Raw genomic sequence first — 8,914 nt, forward strand, 5'->3', positions numbered from 1 at the left:
AAGCCTTTCAGGTCAGTAAATTCCATGTTGAAAATTTACCTTAAACTCTATTCCAATTGTGACTGGGTATATTCTCTGATAAACTGAACTTACTCTGAAGTAAGGTAAATATTCAGTAGTATTTATGATCTGCAGTAATAAACCAGCATCCAGTATTAAAACTGTGAAATACATGAGTCATCCTACCAAACGAAGCTGTTATTTACTGTTAATTTTGTTAATCTCATGACCAATGGTCTCTTCCAAATGCTTAAATCAGCAAGTCAGTGGATAGACAGTAAGGGTCCTCAGGAGAGATCCTGAACTTGTGAACTACTGGTGAATGAGCGGTTTATTTTTTGTCTGCTTTTCAGAATTGAATGTTTCAGGAAAATATAGCTTATTTACAGTAAATTTTCTTAAAGTAAAGCTATGCAATATCAAAAGAGAGAGTTAATGGACAGACACAACATATTATATAAAAGTGCATAAAGATATGGAATATGTATATAATTAGTTATTGATAATTATAACATCATTATAATACACAACAATGGGTTTGTATTTAAAATAAATATATATAGTCCAATAATATTATACCTCTGGTCATGTCCCATTTAGAAGGTCTTAAATTCTGTGCCTGATTACTCTTCAGATTGCAGTGTCAGTCCCATAAAAATCTTGTCTATATTTGACAATATTTGAAGACATATGTGTTAAAATTTGGGAGTTCCTCTGTATGTGATAAAGCTAAAATCATATGTGATTACAAAGCCATGTGGAATGCGGCATTGAGATATGCGACATTCGCTGTAACAGTCAGGTGAAAATCAGTCATCCTCTGTCTTAAGTTTTCTGCAAAATGTAAGTAGGAAACACTATAGCTGATGTTGTGTTCTCTAAATCTCTATAGACTACTATAGTTAGACTGCTTTCAAACTGATAGTTTGAATAGAACTGATGTTTTGGGATCAAGAGAGGCTTCCTTGTAGTCAGGCAGTATGAGTTTAGTGGTCCTTTCTGTCTTCATAATCTATGGATTCATGTGATCAACCTTCTGAGGATACGTATTTTCCCCAGGTTAAGTGTTCTATTTATGAAATAATGATTGTTGGTCACTATCTCTTGTTTTTTGTTAATAAGACTAACAAAACAGGTTTTCCAACTAGTGCAATCTTTGATTAAAAAATTATATCCTAGGATCTAGAGGGGCTATTGTGCGTTTTTAGTTGATTAGTAGAATTAATATAGATTTTGTTAGAAAGTCAATCTAAAACCATGTGATAAATTTGTAATATGTCATTTTACTTTCAAAATGATTATGTAACTGTGACCTTCTGGATGCTTTTGCCACATCTGAGCCTTCAATAATGAGAAGTGATGAGATCTGTGGCACCGTCTTTTCACGTATCCCTCCATCAAGTGCCTAAAGGTGGGTCTGATATTACAGCAACCTGAATGAGGCACACAACATCTCTCCTCTTCAAATTTATTTTTGGTGAAACCAATCCCCTTTTGGTTAGGATCAATATGAATATAAAAGACCTTGTGGCTTGGTGGTTAAACTGTCTCCTCTAGGGGTGCAGAGGATGCTCATCCTGAGGGAAGGTAGGCATTGCTGCTGCTTGCCAGGTAGTTTGAGAAAACTGTGACAAAAAACTCTTGAAGAAATCAACAGCTGAGAATTAGTACCACTAAAAACCTTTGTCTGGCTTTTGTTATACATCATGTCAGTGTGAATCCCAATTCCCTCCCTAAGGTGCAGTGGTGACAGAAGTTAACTTGGAGTTACTGCACTGAGGTCAAGGCCAGAATCAGGCCAGTTTCCTAAATTGAGTTCAGAACTAGAAGGGGAAAAGAGTAGGGAAATATTTGTGACTGGGTTTTGACCTTTCTGGCCTGTGATGCTAGCACAGGGACAAGGGGAGTGGCTGAGTCAGAATAAGGAATGTGAAACAGGATTGGGAATTCAGGCAGGATTAATTCTGGAGCTACCCATGACTCCATGGTGGAACAGCAGCCTAACTAGTCTTGCAAGTGATGCAATTTGTTTCCTTTGGGAAATCATCTTAGAGTTCTCAGATGTCCTTAGGGAAGCTGTTGGAGTGTTAGCCAACACTACCAGCTGCCCCACTGTCCTACATTCCAGGTGACTGTATCAGTGTCACCTGCAGTGACGTGCTCAGTGCTGTTGCTTCTGGCCTCTGTGCATCCCAGGGAAGTTCCCTGTTTTTCAGAGAGAAGTTTCCTGTTCTCCTTTCTACTTCCATAAGCACTTTTCCTTTAAAATAAACATCCCTGCTCGGCTTGGTAAGCATGCTCAGAATTTGAAAGCTAATCTGATGGGTATTACAAGTTGAGGGAAAACAGCACAGGAAAAATGAAGTACTCACTACTAGTCATTCTGAGAGCAGAAGAGCCTATGAAGCCTGATTCCTTGTATATTTGTGCATCACAGCTGATGCCTCTAGTGTTGGTTGAAACGGAATAGTGTGCTCAAAACTTACAGAGGAGGTAGAAGGATTGACCAGACCCACAGAAATATGGGCACAGAGACACACTTATGCATATACTGTGATCACGAGTCTTGTTTTCCTGAAACAAGAAATGAAATTAAACTCCAGAGAAACAAGGAGGTGGACAAAGAGAAAATAACTTTGATCTTTCAACCATTAAAAAAAAAAATCTCTCTTGTCGCAGATCTGTCTGAGTGTTTAAGAGACACAGTCTCTCAGTTACATCCCCCAACATGAAACAGAGGTGATAGGAAGTACAACTGCCGGGGTAGCACAGAGCACATTTCCTCTTTTCCCACCCCCTCACCAAAGACAACAGTTAATCCTCCTGGCTTCCAAGCGGATGTTCCTTGATCTGCCAGTCCTCCAGCAATGAGAAATCCTCTGCCTTTACTAACCTGCACAGCTGTGTTGCAAAGAGTGTATAAATTATTCAGGAGGAGCGGACAATGACATGGAGAATTTCCGCTTTGTATCTTAGGAAGCCATCTTCTGCAAGCTGCTTCCTTCCTGCTCCTGGTGCCTGAAGGAGGTTTTGTGGGCCAAATGAGTAATCTTGAAGTCCAAAACAGTGAGGTGTTATCATGTGAGGTTAGTTGTCAAAGCAGTAGAGAAGAGCCCTCAGATCTTGGCAAGGAGAGTGCACCAGCATTGCCACAGATGAGGAATGACGTACTACCTTTTGACTCTGTCTGTTATAGGGTTGGCCTTGAGCTAGAAGGAACAGGAGAAAATTTAGGACTGTGCAGTTGTATAAATAAATTTATGTCTTTGGTTATATTGTCATGGTTAGAGAGATGTAAAGACTGATTTGGTATAAAACTCAGATAAAGACTTTGCTCAACTTCCTTCAAAGCTAATTATAAAAATACCACCAAATTCAGCAGCACAAACTTAGCTGTAGATAATAATTTACAGTGGGATGATAGAGAGATCTTCTATTTGCTGGAGGGGATGGAAGGATGAAACACAGAATTGCAGGTGGGAGCCAAGTGAGGCAAGTCTACCAGTAAAGTAGCATCAGAAGTGACCGGTTCTTCTTGTTTGGGGCAGCAGAGGAGGAGATGAATGAGAGCACAGCACAGAGGCAACGGTGGACATAGGGAACGGAGCTTCATGCAACAGAGGCACTGAAAGCAGATATAGCAGAGTGGGCTCAAAACAAATTTTAATGGAGAACTAAATGTATCTGCTGTTGTGGGTTGAAATGGGCTGGAGAGAGTTAAACACAGCTGACCTGTTTCCTGAGTTGATTCCACTGTAGCTTTTCCAGGAGCAGGACAGGCAGATGCTGGGATCATCTCTGATCATGCTCACAGCTGGAGATAAGCTCCTCCTAAGATGCCCTTGCTCAGCACCTTGTGTAAGTGCCTCCAAATCATTTAAATCAAAATGTCAGGTTAGTTGATCCACTTGTATTTGAGCTGCTGCCTGGTGGTAATGCCTTAGGAGACAAATAATGACACTGCCAGTTGGGATGGAAGGAAAGCCTCTGGAATGCTTTCGTAAAACAGAATTGTGTTGAAATAGTTGATTTTGGACTGCAAATCTGAGCTATTAATTTCTGTCTCTTCCTCTGCTATGGTGAGAAGAGAGGCTCAGATCTCAAAATATTTCCAGAAGAAATTAAATTGAAATTGATATAACTGCAGAAGGTTTTGCATGAACTATGCACTTTAATAAAAATACACTTGCAAGATCTACTAGCTGCAGTGCATTTTCCTAAAGAACTGGCTTCTGACTGCTGAATTTACTATCGATTTGGTGATATCATTCAATTTGATACTTTATAGGAGAGTATCCAAGATTGCTTAAACATTTTTCATTTTTGTTTCTGTTTATCAATTATTAAATATTCATGGTTAATATTTGCTGAAAAGTATTGCTAGATGAATTATTGGCGTCTTAAAAGAAAATATTTTTTTCCATCTAGTGATTAAAATTTCTCAAAATGTGATTTATTTCTGATATTTTTATACTGCTGATTTAATTCTTAATTCTTTATTCAACTTGGACTGTGACATAAGACTTGTCAGGAAATAGTGGCTGATATTCTGATCTCCCAAATGGATTTACAATAATCCAGCTTCATTATCTTCAGTGAAGCTTTGTTGCTATGGCTGGGATGAATCTTACCTACTGACTCTAGCCTTCTTTTTAAGGCTGGTTATTTATATGTGAGGTTGTTGTGTATATTTTATATTGATGGTAGACTACTATTTACCTTCTCTAACTAATAATATTTTAAGTTCTGACAATATTTGTATCCATTTTAGATGTTGGCATTTTAAAAGTTACAATTTTTAAACTTAAATGTAGCTGAGACCCTTTCAATGTTTCCAGAGCAAGTTTGAAAACATCAGTTTGAAAACAGCTTAGGATCAGCCTCTGCAACCCTTAATCCTAGAAAGCAGTATTTCACTGTAATTTTTTCCATTTTATTTAGATAATGGTGACAAAATTGCCATCGCACAATTGTAAAAGAAAATATGTTTGAAATTGAAACAAGAAGTTCAGAATACTTCAGGTATTTGAGGGTTTTAAGCATTCCAGAAAAGACCTCATGAAAACCAAAAATTACTTTGTAAAGTAAGTCTTGTTCCTACTAAAAGTGACAGCATAAAAAGGCCATAAAATTCAGAGAAAAACTATCTCAAAAGATGAGCATTACTGGCATTCACTTTCAGCTTTTCTCAGCAGATCTACTTGGCTAATCCGGTGCCATCGTTTGTGACACTCATCTATAGGGCATAAAATAGCGGTTTGCCACCCACCTTGAGCAGGTTGTTTTTGAAGTGTTTGAAGGCAAAACAAAAAAGTACCCTGCTATTAGTGGCAAGCTGGAATTTTATATCCACTTGTTTTTGACAGTCATGGTTGAAGCTGTCACTTACTATTTTTTTCAGAGCCTTTAAAATGGATCTTTTTACATGTTAACATGAATATATTAAAGTGGAAAAAATCCCTGCAGCTTTACTGGGTGCTGGTTGACACAAGAAGACCTCTGTATTCAATGCACACACAGAACACATGTGATGAAAATTGCAATTACAGCTCTGTGTTAAGCATTTGAAAGCATAAATTAAAGGGGATTGGTAATCTTTTATATCCTTAGCATTTCCTATTTCCACACATTCCGGCCCAGGATCTAAGCAGTCTTTAATTGGAGCACTGAAGAAAGTGAGGCAGCAGATATCGTACAGCTGTTCTTGTGATGAGAAGCACAAAATGTTTTAACTTGTATCGTACTAAAATGAATAGGCTCCAAAACAGATTTTTCTTTCTCTCTCTCCTTTCTCCCAAATGTTTAAATGTAAATTCAAGGGACTAGAAAATGTCTCATATGAAAAGAAGCTGAGATAGCTGGCGTGGTTTTACCTGGAAAAGAGAAGGCCTGGGAGGAATCTCATAATTTTTTATAGATACCTGATGGAAGGGTGTGTACAGCTAAACTATTTTCAGTGGTGCCCAGTGACAGAACAAGAGGCGATGGGCACAACCTGAAACACACAAAATTCTGTCTCAACATACACAAGCTGCATTTTCACAGGTTGCCCAGAGAGGTTGTCGACTCTCCACCTTTGGAAATATTCAAGACACACTGGACAAGGTACTGAGAAACTTGCTGTATCTGACCTTGCTTGAGCAGTTGTACAAGGCAATTTTTGGAAGTCCCTTCCAAATTCTACTATTTGCTGTTTCTGGTAAATGTGGACAGGGTACCCAGATTTTGTAGCTAACTTTGAAAATTGTTTCTGATATATGGGACTGGAGGGTATTTCCTGAGTCATCAGAGTTATTTTTTGCCACTAATACAGACTCTGTATTGGGACATTCTATTTCTAAATCTGTATCATGACCTCCATTTCATAAAACATTACTTTATAAAGAAGGAGGGCTTTTGGCTACTTTATATTACATGTTCACTACAGTGATCTCTTTCCATAGTTGTATTTTCTTGAAGTTCCTTGTATGTGTGAGAGCCAGGTGTATTTTGTTCCCTTGCTGGGCTGTAGATGAGCAGCGAAGGTAGGCTGGCTATTTACCTTGTGCTGGTTGCAGTAAGCTGGATCACATGGATTCCTGTGGAGGGAAAGGGAGACTGTTTTCCCCAGGAGTTAGAGAGGAGTGAGGAAAACAGCCAACAAGGAGACCTCTTCTTTTACCTACTTTCACTCATAGCCTTATGTAACCAAACAAGCCAGAATTTAGTTTCCTTTTGTTGTGCCTACTTTCTGTGCAGAATGTGGAATGCAGTGTGCATTGTACACAGGGGGATCCTGCTATATAACTGCAATAAAATATGAAGCAGAATATACAGCAACAAGGTTTATGATTTTTTCAAACCTAGCTAAAATGAGGCATTTCAATACCCTAAAGAGCAACTTCAGCAATCAAAAAATAGTTAAACCTTCATCTTAAATTTAGATAAAGAACATCTTTTAACCCTTGTTTTTACTGGCTTTGTTGCAGTTTGGGTAGGATTTTCAAGTATACACAGCACTGCTCTCCCCCTGTTCTGAGAATAGTCGATGTTCCATGTCCTTTACAAGCACTATCTGTCATTACAGTGCCTTTCAGGAAGCAGCTATTCCCTTCATTCTATGTACTTCTACTTATTCAGCAACTGTTGTGTGGAACTTTCCAATTATCTATTTCCAATTAAATTCTAATACTACGTTAATTTTACTTTAGTCTAGGTAATAACTGTGAATATGGCAGTAACATTATTTGGCTACAAAGGTAATTGAAAAGTGTTTTTCATGAAAATACCATGCTTTCTAATTTCCTTTGGCTATCTTATGTGAAATCTCTAATACAGTGAAAAAGGAACTCCTCGCTCTTGCTGGTCGTTATAACCTAGGGCCTGACAACTGGTCCGAGAAGAATGCAGTACTGCCCAATCATTATGTGACAAAATTACTGCTCTCTCTGAAATATAATTTTGTCTCTTTACAGACAATGGACCATTGTATTTTTATGGAAACATTTAGAAGATTTCCTAATTAGCTTTGCAACACCTGCTCAGTTATTGCATTTATGATTCTTAATTTTTCAGTCAACCTTATTGTTATTTCTTTCTGTTGAAATGTAGCTTCTCATCTTTACAGAGAGAGTTTGCAAACGTGCAATTATTATTGTTTACTCTGTTTTGTTAATTATTTTATTCTTTTTTTTTAATCTCAATATTCATCTCCTTTTACATGCAGTTAAATCTACTTAAATTCAAGCATGGTCCAAAAATGGACTTGTTTACAAATAATTTCCTGCATATCAGTCTCATTGTTTAGCTATAAAGCTGAATGACTATGCTTTCATTAGTTTATGTCTGGGCTATATATTGAGAAATCCCTTTTAAACTAGGATGTCAGTGTGTAAAGGAACTAAATTTACTCACATGAAAGAAGTAGGCTAAGAGGTCTTGGCTATTAATTTACCAGGTAAAGAGTTTTAATGGGAAGGAGTCACAAGAGCTTGTGCCAATTCTATCTTGCATTTTGGAAGATGGCGAAAATAAACATCTCTATGTATACACATATATTATGCATTTTTGGGAGCAATTTTTACAATAAATACCTGAGAAATTTCTCGTTTCTTTTAAGAGGCTTATTGAAGAGCAGATATGACAATACAATTCTTAGGAAACTCTATCGGGCAGAGGGAGAGAGTGATCAGAGAATAACAAGATGATATTTTGGGGTGGAATAGGAGAAGGCTATTATTTGAAAAAAAGGTTATGTGAATCACTTCTCCACTATCACTTTCATATGATTATTTAGCATGTAGGAAAGGGCTGTATTTTGTAGCAACTATTTCATATAGCATTAATAGTTATCCACAAATTTCCTACTTAGAAACGTCGGATCTGGCTCAAAAAGGCATCCCTGAGATCTGTGTAATTAAAGATAACTGCTTTTTGAGTAATACAGAAATACTGAGGCTTTCTTTCTTTCCAGAGCATGATGAGTAATGACACTACTGGATGTGGTGACCTGTGTGTGTGTGAGTGGTTTGGAATGAGTCACTCTGAAGCACAGGAAAGCGCTGAGCAGTGCTGCTGGGCAGTGCTGCAGGTTGTTGCTGGCTGGATGAGGGTGTTCCATGTGAGGATGGTGTGGCTGGGCCTTGAAACTAAACCAAAGACCAAACAAATGGTAATGAACTCCTGTTGCCCGGTGCTAGTTAAAATTTTCTTTGTTTCCTGGGGAGGGACATTTGCTGGTCAATTGTGTGGATACAGGTTTTGCTTTATCTGTCTATATTATTGACTTTAAACACTATATTTCATTTACTTTGAGCATGTGGTTTTGTGGCACTTCAAATATTTGAACACTGAGAGCTCCCACAGAGTGAATTTTTAAATTCGTATTGAAGTATTGTAGGGATTGCAGAAGAAACAGCATTGCTGAAGCTGGACT

This window comes from Patagioenas fasciata, chromosome 9 (genome assembly GCF_037038585.1).
Source record: "Patagioenas fasciata isolate bPatFas1 chromosome 9, bPatFas1.hap1, whole genome shotgun sequence".
In the NCBI taxonomy this organism is placed as follows: Eukaryota; Metazoa; Chordata; class Aves; order Columbiformes; family Columbidae; genus Patagioenas; species Patagioenas fasciata.